We start from the raw sequence: 18,259 nt of genomic DNA on the forward strand, positions 1-18,259 counted from the left end.
ATCCGATCGTGTGCAACACAATCCCCTGTTTAATACCCGTCACAGCTCTGCAAAACCCAAAAAAGTCAAAAAGTCAGACGAAAATGCGTCCGCGGACCCTTAGTAAATAAGCCTCAAAATCTCTATAATAATAAATCTTTATTTATATAGCACCATTATATTCTGCAATGCCTTACAGATCATGGGGAACATACACAAATACATCAACAGATGTAAAATTAGGAATGAGGCCCCTGCTCACCTGAATTTAAAATCTACGAGGAGGAAGAAAGGAGGGCACAAGAGCTTACAATCTATGAGGATGAAGGGGTGACACAGGAGGTGACAGTATTTGTATAGTAGCCCAGCCATTCTTTATAACCTATAAGATAATCAATTATCTTAGTATTCTTGGGCAGCAGTCATACTAACCCTGCATTTTCACATGCCCGTTCAGTCCAGATTTAATAGGAAAATGTAGTGCAGTTAGTTTCATAATCGCTGTTCATTAACTTTACAACTTGCTGACAGGTAATAATATGCTCTCACTCACTGTCTTTTTATGACGCGCTGAATTTGCAGAATGAACCTCCTTTAAATCCCACTCGATGTGACCAGCTGATTAGTAGCATAGGAAAATGGGAAAGCCCTGCTTAAGAGGCAGTGAGAGCAGTCATGAAGGAATCTCATCAGATGACCCATCTCATTACTAGCCCGGTGCTAGAATTTTCTGTTTGGCAGGAGCACAGGACAGGAATAATTTCTTTGGGCTCGATATAGCAATGTCCTTGACTGTAAAAAGAAGGCACAAGTAACCCATACCATAAATGTCCAGACACAAAGTAATTTTGGAACCGGCACAGGACATCTGAGCTGCAATAAGCAGCCACCACAACACACCCCCTCCCTCTATTAGCACGGGGTCTTGTGGCTTTGGACAGTGTCCCTCCACTTGATCCCTCCCCACCTGATGCTGAGTGTTGCTGGTAAGAGTGGCAATGAGTGCGGCTGAAACATTAGAGAGCATGGTGTGGTTTCACCATGGTGACAGTCTATGTGTCAGATGATTAAGGGGACATTTCAAAGAGTCAAATGTGCGCAAGACAGGCACATGCGGTCAGATGATGTAGTGGAGTGAGCCATTTGTGAGGTGCCTGTTTGACAGAACGGGATCTCCCAAAAATTCTGGAACGACACTCAAGCAGATTAAGTCATTCTATCACATGCTCCCTGACACGTGTTTCAGGATCAAAGTTAGACTGAATGCGCAGAATTCAAGAAGAGAACTTTTATGTATTATTCTCAGCTGTACATAAACCTGCTTTACTATGGATTTGTTAGATGTGGTAATAATTGACTTTTTGAGATATTTATTTTCATAGACTTGATACAAGCTTATACAGATTAGTTTAAAATTATATATATACCGTATGTAAAATCCAATCCATAGCAAAATTCTGAATGTTAAGTGGTACTAGCCACCATTTGGCTAAAATTTTGTGTGCAGTAGTAACTATTGTCGCCATTGTGTAAGTTGCAAAAACAACATGGCTGCAGGGTATATGTGTCTAATGTGTGCATCGGCGTTAAAATGTAACAAAACCTTTGTCAAAATGATATAAATCAATAGAGCAGATGGTAATAGTATATAACTTTAAAAAAGTGTCCTTCTTTTTCCCTTGCCTTTCTTCTTTATTTAAGCAGTTTGTGTAAATCAGCTTTCTGTCCTGTATAACAGACAGCTGAGAGATAAAGAATGATAATGTCCCTAATGACTTTACAGATAGTCCTATCATCAAGATCAATATTCTCTAGGTATGGAAAGAGTTAATCATTAGCCTTCTGATCTGTCTGAAGTGGAGGGCTTTAGAAAATGTTCAGATACACTTCTCACTATAGAGGAACAGAAACAAGGCAAAGCTGCTTTACTTAATAAAGTATATTAATAAAGTATATCAAAGTGTACTATTATCACCTACTCTATTCATTTCTGAAATAAAAAAGTGGCTTCAAGGGTTTGGTTACTCTAAAAAGGGAACCTGCCAGTCAAATTAACCTCCAAAGCTAAATATATTTTCATACATCTTCATAAAACAGCAATGCCCCTATTCCTGTATTGCCACTTTCCATGCCTATAAACTTGAACCTAAAAGCCAAGTAGATTTAAATCCAAAGGTGCAGAAGTGTCCAAGGAGTGACCCCAGGATGCCTGACCTTACTAATATGAAATCCTACTTATGGCACATTATCATGCATGCAACAAAGAAGAAACATGTGCAACATGGTACAAAATGTAACAATCTTTATTTACAGGGAATAATAAAAACAACTAAAAAACATATACTGATGTGTGCCGTAAAAGGACCACCCCTTACAATGCAATACATGTCCTAAAGTGCAATATATATCATAATATAGGAATAAAATATGATATTATCCAGAAATACATATGATAAGTGATGCTGTATAAATAATGCAAGGGGAAAGTCAGTCAGTGATATCACAGATATAAATACAAAATATCAGATACAACTGTACAAATCCACAATAATATATACCGTATTTTCCGGACTATAAGGCGCACATAAAAGCCTTGGATTTCCTTGGAAATCCAAAGTGCGCCTTATAGTCCGGTGCGCCCTATAGGAGGGCAGTGGACCCTACTTACGTAGGTCCCCGCTACCGGAGACAGCAGATCTCCAGCGGGAACTGCAGACCACGTGGCACTAACAACTTCTGCCGCGTCGGTCTGCAGTTCCCGCTGGAGATCTGCTGTCTCCGGTAGCGGGGACCTATGTAAGTATGGTCCGCTGCCCTCCTCCACCTCCCCCTCACCTTCCCCGCTCACTTTCCCCGCGTCTCCGCGTCTCGTCGGGTCTCGTCTCCGGGTCGCGTCGCGTCTCTTCTTGTCGGGTATCCGCTCCGCCCCCGGACCTCCGCCACGCCCCCGGACCCCCGCCACGCCCCCGGACCCTGCGCCTTATAGTCCGATGCGCCTTATATATGGAATTATTCCATATATAAGCCGCATCGGACTGATGCGCCTTATATTCCGGTGCGCCTAATGGCCCGGAAAATACGGTACCTTAAGAAATATGTATAGTTGAGTGCTGACTAACCCAAGGCATAAATATATCAAAAAAGTGAAAAAACATGCACAAAGGAACCAGTAAAAAGATGGGAACACACCCCATGTGTATCGCAAATATAGTGGGGCTTGTTCCCACCTCTTTACTGGTATGTTTCGTCAGACATATATGCTTTATATGTCAATAAAGATTGTTCAATTTTTGGGCCGTACAGCATGTCGTATTTTTTCTTTGTTTGTTGTTGTGCGATCCACCATCATATTAACTTTTGACCCATCTCTTGACCCCAACTTTTCACATTATCACATATTACATTTTCACAACTTTTAAGTGCTCTAAATTCTATGTGGCCAGTATTTCTGGCTAGGATAAATAACGAGAAATTTTTATAGATCAATTTTGATGTCTCAGTTATTATCACAGCACGCACCTTTATGTATTTTAAGCCAAGTTCCATTAATTGGGGTGATGTGTAACAAGAAATAGTATACCTTGATGTCAGACTGGATTATATATATATATATACAGTACTGGTGGGACCCTACTTAAGGACACCTGACAGACAAGCCCTAGTTAAAGACAGACCCCTCTGTCAATAAATATTGACCAACCAAAAGCAAGTACCAACTTCTAAACCCCTTTATGAATGCGGTTTGTCATTTCTGATGCTCATTAGTTCATCTTGAGGTTTGCCAAATACATTAAGACCGTACGTCACAATATAAAATCACAGTGCAAATCAACAGTAAAATCAGGTGGCGAAAACCAAAATCTAGTGGCAAAAATAATAAATGGCCAACAAAGTCTCACAATTGTCACATCTGCAGATTTGCAACAATTTGCGACTCTTTGCCAAACAGCTCCACTTTTCAATTCAGAAAACTTACTCCACATCCATTAAGTGTATCCAGATGTTCAAGATAGATTTACGATGTGCAACTTTTCACAAAGTCACAAATTTAGGTGCTAATCCACTCCAGTCTAAGCTACTATGTTAAATCTGACATGTACTAGGGCGAGACTTGGCATTAAAGGCTGCGCTTGCAAACACCTCCAAGCCACATAGTCTGAGTCAAGCCCTGTATACCAAAAAGGACGCCACTTGTTTCTAAAACATATCAGGGGGTAGGGGTTTGCTCCAATCAATTTTAATCCATCACCTAATACTGTGGTTAAATTTGCCTTTCCAACATCACCTTTATTATTACGATAGTTCAGTGACTAAGAGAAATATATAGGAACACAATCTGCATCACGAGCTTTGTTTCAGTTGAGTATATAGATGCCTATTACCAGGTCTGTATAGGTGTATTCATACAGGACACGTAGTGTCTGACCTTACACCTAGTCTAATGTTACAGTACATAACAGAGTGTCCTTATATACTTGGGTGCTATTTTTAACTCAGTATTCACATATGACATCCTGCACTGTATATGTCAATATATTTATATGATTAAAAGTTATGTATTATTTTCTATGGATTCTGGATAAAAGAAATGGTCTCTTATGCCCTAAGTTAAGCTATGATTTTGGATAAAGTGTGCAAACAACCTTCCTAGTATCCAAATTGAGTATCACTACAATTTTAAAGAGAGTAATACTCTAATTAGAACCCCCTAAGGCAGCGATGGCGAACCTATGGCACGGGTGCCAGAGGTGGCACTCAGAGCCCTTTCTGTGGGCACCCGGGCCATCACCCAAGCACACTAGACAGGACTCAAAGAATCTTCCTGCAGTTCCAAGCAACTTAAAAAATGCTGCTTTCATTCATATATTTAAGTGATACTTACTTTGCTACTTGGGAATGTAGGAAGAGGGAGAATGAGTAGACAGGGCCGAATTATCTTTGGAGGATTTCTGCGGGCCCTACGATTCTCTGTGTACAGAGGGACACTAGAAAGAAACTAAAATGATGCAATTTTTCCAACTTGTGCTCAGGAGGCCAATATGATTGAACGTTGTTGAAGAACAGAGTGCAATAAGTTACTGCTTTCATTTTTGGTTGGCACCTCACAATAAATAAGGGGGGTATTGGGTTGCAGTTTGGGCACTCGGCCTCTAAAAGGTTCGCCATCACTGCCCTAAGGTCATTAAAAATCTCAGGCTACCATGACTAGTAGGTATGTTGATTGTACTTTACAGGGGTTGTTATAAATTCTGAAGGGGAACAGCTGGACTGAGTATCCAGTCTATACTAAATTGTGCCTAAAGATAAGACTGTTGTAGTGTTAGTGAACAAAAAAATTATTGAATGCTGAGAAGACATGAGGATGAGTTGTTGGATTCAGCCCGAGGAGGCCACGCCTCCCTGACTTGTTCTAGTATTGTCTATTTGTAAGGCACGTTATAAAGTTGATTCTAAGGAGGTATGAGGGAAACTATTTTTAGCTAAAAAAAAATGGTGTCAGTTAGTTACTAGGGCTCTATGGGAACCTGTCACTAACTGTAATTTGTGAAAATAGCATGGTGGTCATGACCATGAGGTGAGCGGCGATTGGCCTGTGTGCCGCCTCTTAAAGGGCTCAGTAATCTGCCGGCTGATGTGGCCCTGAACCTACATGTGCTTTTTCCATGGATACAAATATACTTACCTAGATGTAAGTACCTTATTTTTCGGACTATAAGATGCTTCTTACTATAGGACGCATCCCAGATTTAGGCTTCCAAAAAAGGAAAAATATACACCAATTAAAATATCCCTGTTGGTCGCACTAAAGCACAGCACACACAGATCTGTTCCTTCCATACAATTACACACACAGCTCTGTATCATCCATACAGTTACACACACAGCACTGCATCATCCATACAGTTACACACACAGCTCTGCATCATCCATACAGTTACACACACAGGACTGCATCATCCATACAGTTACACACACAGCTCTCCATCATCCATACAGTTACACACACATCTCTGCATCATCCATACAGTTACACACACAGCTCAGCTATACACACAGTAACCCTCCACACACACTTCCCCCCTTACCCTATTTTCCTCTTCTCCTTCTTCTTACCCTGTCCCAGGGCAGCATGTCCCCATTCTCAGCAGTATGTGGTGATGTAAGAAGCATGTGATCAGTCACATGATTCTGACATCACCACAGGTCCTGTAAGACACCTGGGAGAGGGGAGAGCAGTACGGAGGCTCCTCTCTGGGATATCGGGTGCAGCTCTATATCAGGGCATCACCAGATCTCCATTACCGTGGTCACGAGGGTCTGGCAGTGCTGGATCATCCTGACCTTTGGTCTATAGGACGCAGGCTCTTTTTAGAAGATTTTTTCTGGCTGCAAAGTCCGTCTTTTAGTCCAAAAAATACGGTATATATCTAAAGTAAGTAACTATATCGTTCTGCGATCGCCTCCTCGTACGATGCTGCACTGCGAGAGCTCCAGATCGAGGTATAAACATTCTTTATTTTTAATGCGGTCCTGGACAAAGCTCCTATAGAGCTCACCCCTCAAGTGTGCCTTTATATATATTCATTATTATCTCTTGTCTTCCATATTTATTACATATCATGTAAGTCAGTGAAATCCCATTTTCTTGCTTTCTTATTTTCTCAAACAGAGTCTTTTTTCCCCCCCAGAAAAACACTGTGATAAGTGTGACACACACATTTTAAACTGTTTAAACCTTTTTTGGTTAGCAATTTACTTTCTTCTTTTTCTTCTAGATGTGGAGATTTCTTCAATTAAGAGATAAAGTTATTTTTTGAAAATTTTATTTAATTATGTCACTAGCTGAATAGGTGAATCCAGTGTTTGAGAGGTGGCTGTATATAGATTTATTACTGAGGGAGGAGGCTGTATATAGATGTATCACTGAGGGAGGTGGATGAATATAGATATATTACTGGGAGACAAAATTCCAGTATGGAGCAGCACCGTGTACGGGGCAAAATCGGGTGCAAAAATCCTCCCAACGGGCTCGGACCGAACCCACCACGATAGCAAACACAGCGATGAGGCAGCACTCCGTTCAGTGAAAAATCTTGTGTTTTATTCCACCATAGTAGCAATACAACGTTTCACCTTATCAATAAAGGCATCTTCAAGTATTTGAAGATGCCTTTATTGATAAGGTGAAACGTTGTATTGCTACTATGGTGGAATAAAACACAAGATTTTTCACTGAACGGAGTGCTGCCTCATCGCTGTGTTTGATATATTACTGGGTATGCCTTTTATAGATGTATTACTGAGGCGCTGTATACAGATGTATGTATGCTACATTCAGTGGGGGCCTCCATCAACCTTAATCTGGTCCTGGCAAATAGTATACCTGACCACTTAAATCCATCATAATAGTGGCACTGTGGCTGTCAGTGTTATGGTAGAGATAGTGCTGGTATAGGGGAATTGGGATTAAGACTATTGTGAGAGTGCTAAGGCTGGTAACATTGTAGTGGCACCAAGCATTTATCAGTCCATGATACTAAATAGAAGGGGTGATAAAAAGGAGATCTGACTTTAATATTAAACTTTCTTCCCTACCCTTCATCCAGTCCCAACTCTAAAACTGACCCCTTTGTTGACCAAGATAAGTGTAAACATTAGGGACTCTCCCAGTAAATTCAAGGATGGGTTATAGCCTAGTGTCATTGAAAGCTGAGATCATACTAAAGAATTAAATAGTTATTTGATAACCAGACCCATGTCAGGGAAAGTGGTTGTAATGAAAAAGTAGTGTGAGATCAGTTCAAGAACTCAACCAAAACCCACAATGAGTAATTTAGGTTGAGTCTTAATAATAGCAATTTGCCCCAAAACTGGTAAAGAGATACTCGTATACATAATCGGTATATAGTTATAGTTAGCACCAGTCCCTGTAAGAAGGCTTGTGCAATTTTTGTATGAATCCTAGACTTTTATTTAATGAATCTGCCATATTTTATTAACCTTTTAAAGCATGGATACTCTTATCTTTCTGACCTGAGGGCCACACTAAAAATTAAAGTGTACTTTGAGTGAAATTGAGGAACCGTAGAGTAAGTGAATGACTCAAGCATTAACATAATATAATAATAAAAAAAAAGAAATACAATCTGGGTCATGGGTCTGTGTATATGTATCCTGCATGTAGTCATTAATCCTAACTTTTTCATTACTGGGTTGAGGAAAGGATTACTGGTAGATTAGGAAACACTCAAACAAAGAAGAGCAGTCAAATACAACACCTGGAGAAGAGCCCAAGGAGGCGGCAGCGCTGTCATGTTACAGGTGTGCTCGGACAGGTACAATGGCTGATGATTTAGCAGGGATTATGGGAAGCTCATGCGGCCACAGCTGCCAGACAGAATGGGATTTCAAGGAGCATGTTAGAAATCTGGATCTGTAATACCTATTTTAGGTAATCCTTATCTACTGTCTAACATGATTATGTCAGTGCTAGAAAACAATTACATGCATTTATATGACTTTTGTCCAGAAGCAGAACTTAAAGATGACCTGTCACCATTTCCAAAACATTGATTACTTTAACCCCTCCCGCACCCTGTTAGGGAGAGGGCCCCCTGACACGTGTCTTCTGTTTTATACAGCAAACCCCACCACAAAACCTAAATTGCAGTTGCACATGAGCATATTGCTGACAATTGGGCCCCAGTTCCTTGACATCATCAGGGGCTCCCAGAACTGTCATTTGGCCCAATATTTTATAGCATATTCACAATATACTGCCATATATGCTGGGCTCCATAGTGGAAGGGATGTTGAGGCCATACAATGTTGTCCTCTTGACCACCCTAACAGAGTTTTATTCTAGAAGAGGATTGTGGAGAGAACACTACATACAGTAATGCTTCACTAATCACTATTATGTGCTGACTAGTCTGGGTTTCAGGGCCCTCTGACACCTGGGGCCTCATAACTATGCCAGCTATGTGGGTAGGTACACCATTGGCTACTTATAGGAGGCTACTTATTGGTTCCTTAATAAGTGAAATGAAAATCCTTGCTTTACATGGTATTTAGCCCATATTGGTTTATACAGTGTCACTTTGCAACAGGCCTGTGGAACACAGAACTCAGCTGGCATTCATATATGGTCCATCTGAAGCCCTCTGTATAGAAATATGGTTCTATCTTCCAACATGCGCTGAGGTGGTCATTTGTTCATTCCTGTATTTTAGGTAAGACCAAAATTGAATCACATCAGCAAAAGTTACTAAATCATACTACTTATCATAGCTTATAAATTATCAGTAAAGCCAATTAATAGTCATTGTAAAAATAAAAGGTTGTGGCCATTAAAGTGTTAAGATGTCATATACAGTAATTTACTGCATTGTATAGATGAATGAAGAGCTTAGCATTAATGATTTGTTTTGTTACACTGCCCTCTACTGTGTACATTTTGTATTGCATCACTTTGCAATAATATGTTGGCTTTGGGTATAACTTTTGGGATATTGAAACAGTCTTCAAGACTGAATGTTTGGGAAGACCAACCTTGAGCTAGAACATGGAAACAAGGAAAAAGGGTTGTGGCCATTCCTCTCACTAAGCCAAATCAGTTCCCTACACTGTACTGAAAAGAAGCAACCATGTTGAAACAGTGCTGTCTACAGTTGGGAATCTGTTCCTTCTGCAATAGATATACTGGCTTGGCTTTAATTTCACATCATGTCATTAGGCTTCCTAAAAGTCATGCCTGATGGTAAGGGACTGCCTTATAAGGGAGCGAAGTAGATTTGGGTTTCCTTTTCCAGCTTGGAAAATGTATTGCATATTTCCCTGAATTCCCTAGTGGAGCATCAATGGTTATAACTCTCCCCACACCTGCAAGGTAGCCTTAATTGGCAAACTCCCCATTACTCAATGACCCTGATAATTACTGTGAGTCCCTAGAGTTGTTTACAAGATAGTTGCACAGATGGCAGGGGCTGCTGCTGTGTAGGAGACTACATTCTTAGCGCAGTCAGCAACACACAAAAGAAAGTGTGGGCTGAGATATGAATGCAGTGTCCTACACAGAATAGTGTGGTTAAAAGTCTCCCCTTTTCTAAGTCCCTTCACCCCAATCTTTTTCTGTCTCTCTCTGCACCTCAAGCTGTGTCACGTACCTGTCTCCATCCAAACCCCCGATCTTCTGCTCCCTGGAGACTTTCTGCATGGCAGGAAGCTGTTAACCCTTATTGCTCACACATTAGAGACTATACACTTCATGTAACTATTTCACTTCTGGTTTCTACTAATTCTTACATGCTTCATGATCTCCATGTGATGAAAGCTGTCCGGAATGCATGTAGCTCAAGAAAGAAATCCATGGCGCTCCGCGCCAAACGTGCGTTAAAAATCTTAACTCTTTAATTCCACAAGATCACACAAGCACATCTCGACAAAAAGGGGAAAAGGGCCATTTTGTCGAGATGTGTTGCTGTGATTTTATGGAATTAAAATAAAGACTTAAGATTTTTAACCCACGTTTGGTGCAGAACACCACAGATTTCTTTCTTGTGCTACTCTGAACTTTTGCCTACAGAGCTGTAAAATAAGTCATTCTTTTAGCACAGGACGCTTTTTACTATGTTTATGTTGATTTTTGCTTATATATTTGTCTCTGCATTCTAGGGAAAGTGGTTGCCCATGTCCTGCCCCTGTTTAGGTCTCGATTGTGGCTCTTAGAGCAAGGCAATCGCTATTTATAAAGATGAGGAAGCCCCTATGAACCCTCCCTCCCCATACTCCCAGTGTATCAGTGAGGGTTTAACAATATTTGTCATGTGTATTTATGTGTGGATTGAGGGGCGACAACTGAGAATAGGTCTGACCATAGAACATCAATAGTAATTCCTTTAAAACCCCTTTTTCATGTGCCCTAAACTGTTTTTTACAAACTTGGACCTTTCCAACTGTTGCTTTGTCTTGTGAGACACCCAAATACAGAAACAGAGCAGACTAATTAATACAAACCATAGACAATTTAACCTTTAATGATATAGAGCCCAGACCATAAAGCTAAATCCAGACCCGATGTACATACACAGCAGATGATACTCCCCTCCTCAGCGGAGCTTCTCTGCTCTCTCCTCTCGCTTCAGATCAAATTTTCTCTCTTGGTTATTTGACTACAGGACCTGTGCACATCCTTCTGTTACACATTTCTATCAGGAATAACTGCACAGTCTTTTGGTAATGGTTGTTGCCATTAATGCAATAATGCAATAAAACTGCAATGTTCATCAACACTTTGGATATTTTAAATGGTTGTCCATCACATGATCATAGACAGATTTCATGCCTTTCACCTGGTAAATTAACAAAACTGCACCTAAAATCTCCTCAAAGCTGATGGTGATGCAGTTTTAACAGCAATGTGTGACCGCAGTTTAGGGCTCATTCACACGGCCGTTCATGGGGTTGTACATGCGGGCGCAAATTTCCAGACGCATATACGTCCCCATACACAGCAATGGCGGCCCGGTTGCGGTTCAGTGCCACAGATGTGTGGCACCGATCCGCGTCGCACACCAAAAAAAGATAGAGCATGCTCTATCTTTCTGCGAGTGTGCGAGCGTGCGCCGCTGTTTCCTATGGAGGGAGGAGGGGTCACCTCCTCCTCACCACCAGTGCACAGCGGGCATACCGCGTGTGAATGAACCCTTATATATCCCTCCTATCTATGTTTCTTCACAGGTGATATCAGGTTTATTTGTTAAAATGCTTTCTTGATTTACACCAAACATGTCTAATGGAACTGTGGTCAAATATCATTCATTGGGGAAGATTTATCAAGTGTCTGAAAGTCAGAACATTTCCAGTTACCCATGGCAACCAATCACAGCTCCCCTTTAAAATATTCATGAGCACTGATAAAATGAAAGCTGAGTTGTGGGCAACTAGAAATATTCTGACTTTCAGACACTTGATAAATCTGCCCCATTGTGTCCCTCCAGAGAAAGTTTCCTGTCAAAATATTCACCCAAAATTAGGATATTATGTGATGTATTTTGTGTTTTAGACCTATTATATATATTTTAAAAAAGAATAGATATAGTCGGGACTGTATATTTTATAATTGTAACCCCAGACAGAATTGTTTCGGTTTCTGTGACAATTGAATTTTAAAAATGTTGTGTTGTCATAAGAACCAGGATTAACAATGAAGCTTCATTGCAGACATATTTGATAACTGTTATAGCTGATCAGTGTAGCCTAGGACTAAAGTACAGCAAATTACCAGAGGTCCTTTTGTAACTAGTACGGGACCGCCTGTACATATTTTTAATAAAGTATCAGAAATAAATACTTAAAAATAACATATTGATACATTTCTAGAATAAACAAGGTGATGTAGAGTGTGAATAAAATCAGTTTGATAATTAAATTATGGACAAAAGATATCCACAAATGTTCCACTAGAAAATCAATTCTTGGACTGTCCTTACTTGATCATTAAGAAAAAAATAGGGCTGGATTTATTGCAATTGCATTTTCTTGCAATATACACAGAAAAATGACTTGTTAATGACATATGCATGGTTCAAAGATTGTATGAAGAAAACCAAAATTTCCGAGATGTGTCATCAGCAACCTGAATCATGGCATTAGGGTTCTAGAAAGCCATGCTTGATGTTAAGGGGGCTGCCTTACAAGGTGATCAGAGGCAATGTTTTTCTTATCCCATACTGGGAAACATATTTGCATATTTAACGGCAACCATTATCATAAACCACCTGAAATATATTATGCTACCACTAGATGACACTGTAGAGATCTAATCTCCAGAATTCAACAAACTATTTGAAGGGGTTGGCCACTTGTATAGAAAGAGTAAGCATACGACCGTATTGGTCAGTGGCCATATGAAGGTGACCCTATTAGGGTCTAATACTTACCCAGTTTTCTATAACTGGCCAAGTTTTCTATAATTGGCCAACCCAATCTATAATTGGCCAGCAATTTTTTTTCAAGCTTAGAAATATAAGGCTTCCCCTGAAAACTATACCTAGTGGCAGTCATTGCAGCATTAGTATTAGTAGATCATCTATATACTACAAGAGGTTGTCACATGGGTGAAGAATTTATGAGATAAAATGGCTATATGGCGGCACGGTGACTTAGTGGTTAGCATTACAGCCTTGCAGCATTGGGGACTGTATGTTCTCTCCGTGTTTGCGTGGGTTTCCTTCGTGTCCTCCATTTTCCTCACACATTCCAAAACATACTTGTAGGTTGATTAGATTGTGAGCCCCATTGGGGAAAGGGACTGATTTGGCAAGCTCTGTGCAGCGCTGTGTAATCTGTGTGCGCTATATAAATAAAGGAATTACTATTATTATAAAATCACTGACTGTTGCATTTCAAATGCGCTAAAAGATTGGGTTTGATGATTCTGATATGAAATCACAAGAAATTCAGCATGAAATCCTGGGTTTAGAGAGTTATTAGGATGCTAGATATGTACTGTTTTCTGTGTGGTGCTATACTACAGTCCTGTGTATAGAAGGATATGTACTGTGTTCTAAACATTTTTCTGATTCTAACCATTTTTCTCATCACATTGTATAGTATGGAGGCATGTGGATAATGTTCTGCTTGTATGGAGAAGCATCTTCCACATCCTCCTTTGAGGTTACCATAATTTGAAATTTACAGCAGAAATACCTAAAGATTTCTATTTTTTTCTTATTTTCTGCGTGGAGCTACACTACAATCCAGTGTACAGGCGGTAATTAGGACAGTCAGGCCCTTTTCTCTATGTAGTTCTTGCCTATTTCAGGTTGGGGTTTCCAGTTTATTTTTATGCTGTTCTACTAATTACAGACAGTGCACAGGAAATGTTCAGGCCACAGGTTCCATCGAATGTAGAAACTGTGACTGCTACCAAGTTAACTGAATGAACCGCACCCTTTAACTTTGTGGCTTTTGTGTACAACACATCTATATTTAGGTAGCAAATTCTTATTTAGAAACAAACACAGCCATTTATTCCCACCAAGGAATGCAGCATCACATCATGCACAACCCAATAACTTTGCTCACGACAAGTGCAAGATCTGTAGAGACAAATTAGCTAGAAGACAGTTTTTTAGGAGGTGAAGGTGGTTGGTTACTGCAGTACAGGCAGTCCCCGGGTTACGTACAAGATAGGTTCTGTAGGTTTGTTCTTAAGTTGAATTTGTATGGAAGTCAGAACCGTATACTTTATAATTGTAAACCCAGCCAAATTTATTTTGGTCTCTGTGACAATTGGATTTTAAAAATGTTGGGTTGTCATCAGAACCAGGATTAACAATAAAGTTTAATTGCAGACACCTTTGATGACTGTTATAGCTGTTTATTAGAGTCTAAGGCTAAAGTACAGTAAATTACCAATTGCCAGAGGTCCGTTTTCTAACCAGGGTAGTCTCTAAGTTGGGTGTTCTTAAGTAGGGGACCGCCTGTAATGGCTTAGACAATGCTCTATTAACTTGTATAGGACTAATGCGTTGGCATTCTCCCAATGGCGGATAAAGTGTCCCATGGGCCCCGGGCTGTTCACACGACTAGGGCCCCCCAGCATACAAACCGACATGTGCCCAGTTGTTAGGACTTTAAGTACTACTACTAGAGTACCTTTAAGTACTACTCTATATCCTCTACATCCTTTATCTTGTACGGTTCATAAAAGTAATTTAATGCTGAACTTTATACTTGCTTCAAAAAGAAAGCAATTTGAGGCTGCATATACGTCTCCAATGACGGCAATGGCGGGCCGGTGGCGGCACATGTGTGACACCGATCCGCGCTGTACACGGGGAAAACATAGAGCATGCTTTATCTTTCCCCGTGTCTGCGGCCTGTCGCGCTTTTTTCTATGGAGGGGTCACCTCCTCCTCTCCAGCGCACAGCGGTATACCCACCCGGTTCCAGACCTGCAGGTATACAGCTGTATGGATCTACCCTTAAAGGAAACCTACAGGGGTAAGCTGTAAGTACCGAGCACCAGCTCAGGGTGAGCTGGTGCCGGTACTTACTTTCGTTAGTATTATAAACCGCAGAAGAGGCTTCAGCGCTGCGTGCGCACGATCGTGCACGCGCCTGCATAGGAAATAGCGGAGATGTTGCGCGCGCACGGTCGCGCGCACGGTCGCGCGCAGCGCCGCAGCCCCTTCTGCCCTAAAGTTTAAAAAGTGTTTAAACCGCGATACCGCGGTTTATAACACTAACGAAAGTAAGTACCTGCACCAGCTCACCCTGAGCTGGTGCTCGGTACTTACAGCTTACCCCTACCATTCTAAATGGTAGGTTTCCTTTAATCTGTAAAATGAAGTTATGATGCCACTTCTTGCATTTGTGCTTCACCGTTTATGCAGGTTATGAAATTAGCTTCTATAGAACTTCCAAACAGGCTTTTAGGGGGCTTTAAGATATTTAAACTTCAGAGGAGGCAGCATTGTACCTCCAGAGGGCACCAAGTTCCAGTGTCAGCTCTCCAGCCTCCGGTGCTTCCAGTCCTGACCTTTAGTGATGAGGACATGTCATCTGAAGGAACAGCACATGACTGATGAGGATAGCTGCCACAAGCAGAGTGCATGGCACATCATTGCCACATGTACCAGAGATCTGCCATTAGAACTGAGGGGTATTTGCTTTTATTTATACAGATATTGTCCCCTAAGGGGTTCCTCCAAATAAAGTCATTGTTGCACTGAAGCACTGGTATTGTCATTCCCATAATCCCCTGGCTAACTGCAACATTTCTGATTCCTTTATCACTGACATATGTTTTCTCATTTTCTTCAATGTATATATTTTTTTGCTATGAGTTTTAATAAATGGTCACCCATCAGCGGCACTGACAAAACATGTAGTTTTATTCTAAAGGAATACAATGTAGCTGCATCTTTGACAGGTATTTAACAGGGGTTTACGCTGGGATTGTGTCGCACGGATTGTTGCGCTGCTGCGCCGGCTTTCATGCAACAGAAATTGGGGGGCGGGCCATCAGAGGATCCGACTGATACTGAGAGCGGGATTTAAGATTCAAGTTGTGTCACAAGACAATGCACTTACATACACCAGGTAGAAGAAGGTGAACTCCGGGGAAGCGACACATGCAGGATATCTGTTGCATGATCTTACTGAATCACGGGACAGTACATTATCGTAGGACAATGCACTTTCTGTGAACTCACCTTCTCCTTCTCGGTGCTTGTAAGTGCGTGTCTTGTGCCACAAATTGCTTTGTTATCGCCCCCCGATTTGTGTTGCGTGAAAGATGGCGCCAATGCCCCAAAATCCGATCGTGTGCTCCAAAAACCCTTTCTAAATGCGGTACACAACGGAAATCGTCAGGTATTCCGACAATAGTGTAGACCGCGGACCCTTAGTAAATGAGCCCCATCATGTCTGTGACTAAATGTTCTCTGCCCTGCCATAGCTTACGTCATGGAAAGTGCAAGTGTGGGGTCTCTCTGATGTCTGAGGAAATTGATTGGGTTGCTTTATGGGTAAAGTTGCCCCTGTATATGGACTCCTCACATTTTGTTAATACCATCTAATAACACAGTTAGCCCATAGAACAAAGTCTTGTCTAAACAAAATCATTTATTTGCTCTCACATAAAAGTTGGCAGAGTATTTAGAAGAGGATGCCACTGGGAGCATTAGTTCTGGTTCTTACATGTTTACACCTGCCTGGTAAGAGTCAGATAGATGGTCATACCCTGCAGGCGATGGCTGGCTGTTTACCCACACACATCCTGAAAGTGACTCCTTGAATGTGCTGTGTAGGTACCCTGTAACACACATACAGATGTCCATATGGCGTGGTCCTGGAGATCTGTGCTCTGAAAATGTGTTTCAGTGTTTGTATAATCTGCTGATAATGACAACTGGATTTACACTTTAGTCAACAAAATGGTTTTTAAAAAGGTACAAAATGTGATTTACAACTTTTTAGGGCTGATTTGAACAAAACTCTAGCAACCTTTGAAAAGTGGGTGGTAATGTCCCATTTGGTAAACCTTACTTTGTTCTAATCTAATCTAAATGATGGGGTGGCAACAGCGTAGAAATTCTGATAACATATCAAGACAGAAGTTTTAGACTTTAAAATGCCCCATTTATCAAACATTGGGCAACATTGGATATATTTTGCACAGGTTACAGCAATGCAGAATCCAACAGATCTGACTCCAAAAATGCTGTTGCTTGTAAATCCTCCTGTCCATTTTCTTATTTCATTGCCTTTCCCCATTCCCCATGTATTGAACAATTGGCATCTCTAGTGTTACGAAACACGCTCAGTTCATCAATCCTCCACATGAGGGCAGTATTTTCTATGTGTAATACACAGCGCCAACACAACCTAGATTTTGTATTTGTTACATATCCCACATCCTGCATATTCTATGCAACATGATAATGATAATGTACTTATTCCTACAAGACTTTGGTTTTACTGGCAACACTTAATGTTGAAATACAGGGAAAATGTGTTATTACAAAAGTAAAACTTCATTCACTCTGTGTAACATTTATTTGGCTGTATAGTTTATGTGGCCATACATCACTTACTTTTCTGGTTTCACATAACTGTTATGAACCCCCTGATAAGTCTTTTGGGTCTGTGCACATGCACAGTAGATGAGATGTCAGTGTTGCTGAAATAGGAAATGCTTATGGGTGGGAACCAGGCTCAAGGCATTTCACAACATCCCAGAGGAAAGGAGACAGGAAGGGCTGGAAGAGACACATCTTAGAAAGGAGTAAAGTACAACAGCTTGTCCCTTTACAAGTAAAAGGCTGGAAGAAATTAATAATAAAATTATAATGATGTCCCGTGCCGTTGTCACGTGGCTAGCTGCAACTATGAGATGATACTTTTCATTATGTGTTTAGTTACTATAAACAAAGTTAAACATCTCGGTTCAAAATAGTCAAACACTGCAAAGCATAAAAAGCATTTGGGCTGCAAGAAAGTTTTTTTTTTTTTTTTTTTTTTACCAGGAAATGCTTTCTATATCAATTTAGGAGAGTCTGACTCTATGCAGCCCCTGTTGTGGAAACAAAAACTCTAATGAAGCATCCAACTTAAAGGAAATCTACCATCAAAATGGAGCATGATGAACCAGGGAGGCTACTCATAGATCAAAGCACTGTGGCAGTGGTAATTTGTTATATAATGTGACAGTTATATAATTTGTTATATGGCCTTCTTCCTTCTAAAATCAACTTTTAAAATGATGCTA

The sequence above is a fragment of the Engystomops pustulosus genome, chromosome 2, assembly GCF_040894005.1.
Source record: "Engystomops pustulosus chromosome 2, aEngPut4.maternal, whole genome shotgun sequence".
In the NCBI taxonomy this organism is placed as follows: domain Eukaryota; kingdom Metazoa; phylum Chordata; class Amphibia; order Anura; family Leptodactylidae; genus Engystomops; species Engystomops pustulosus.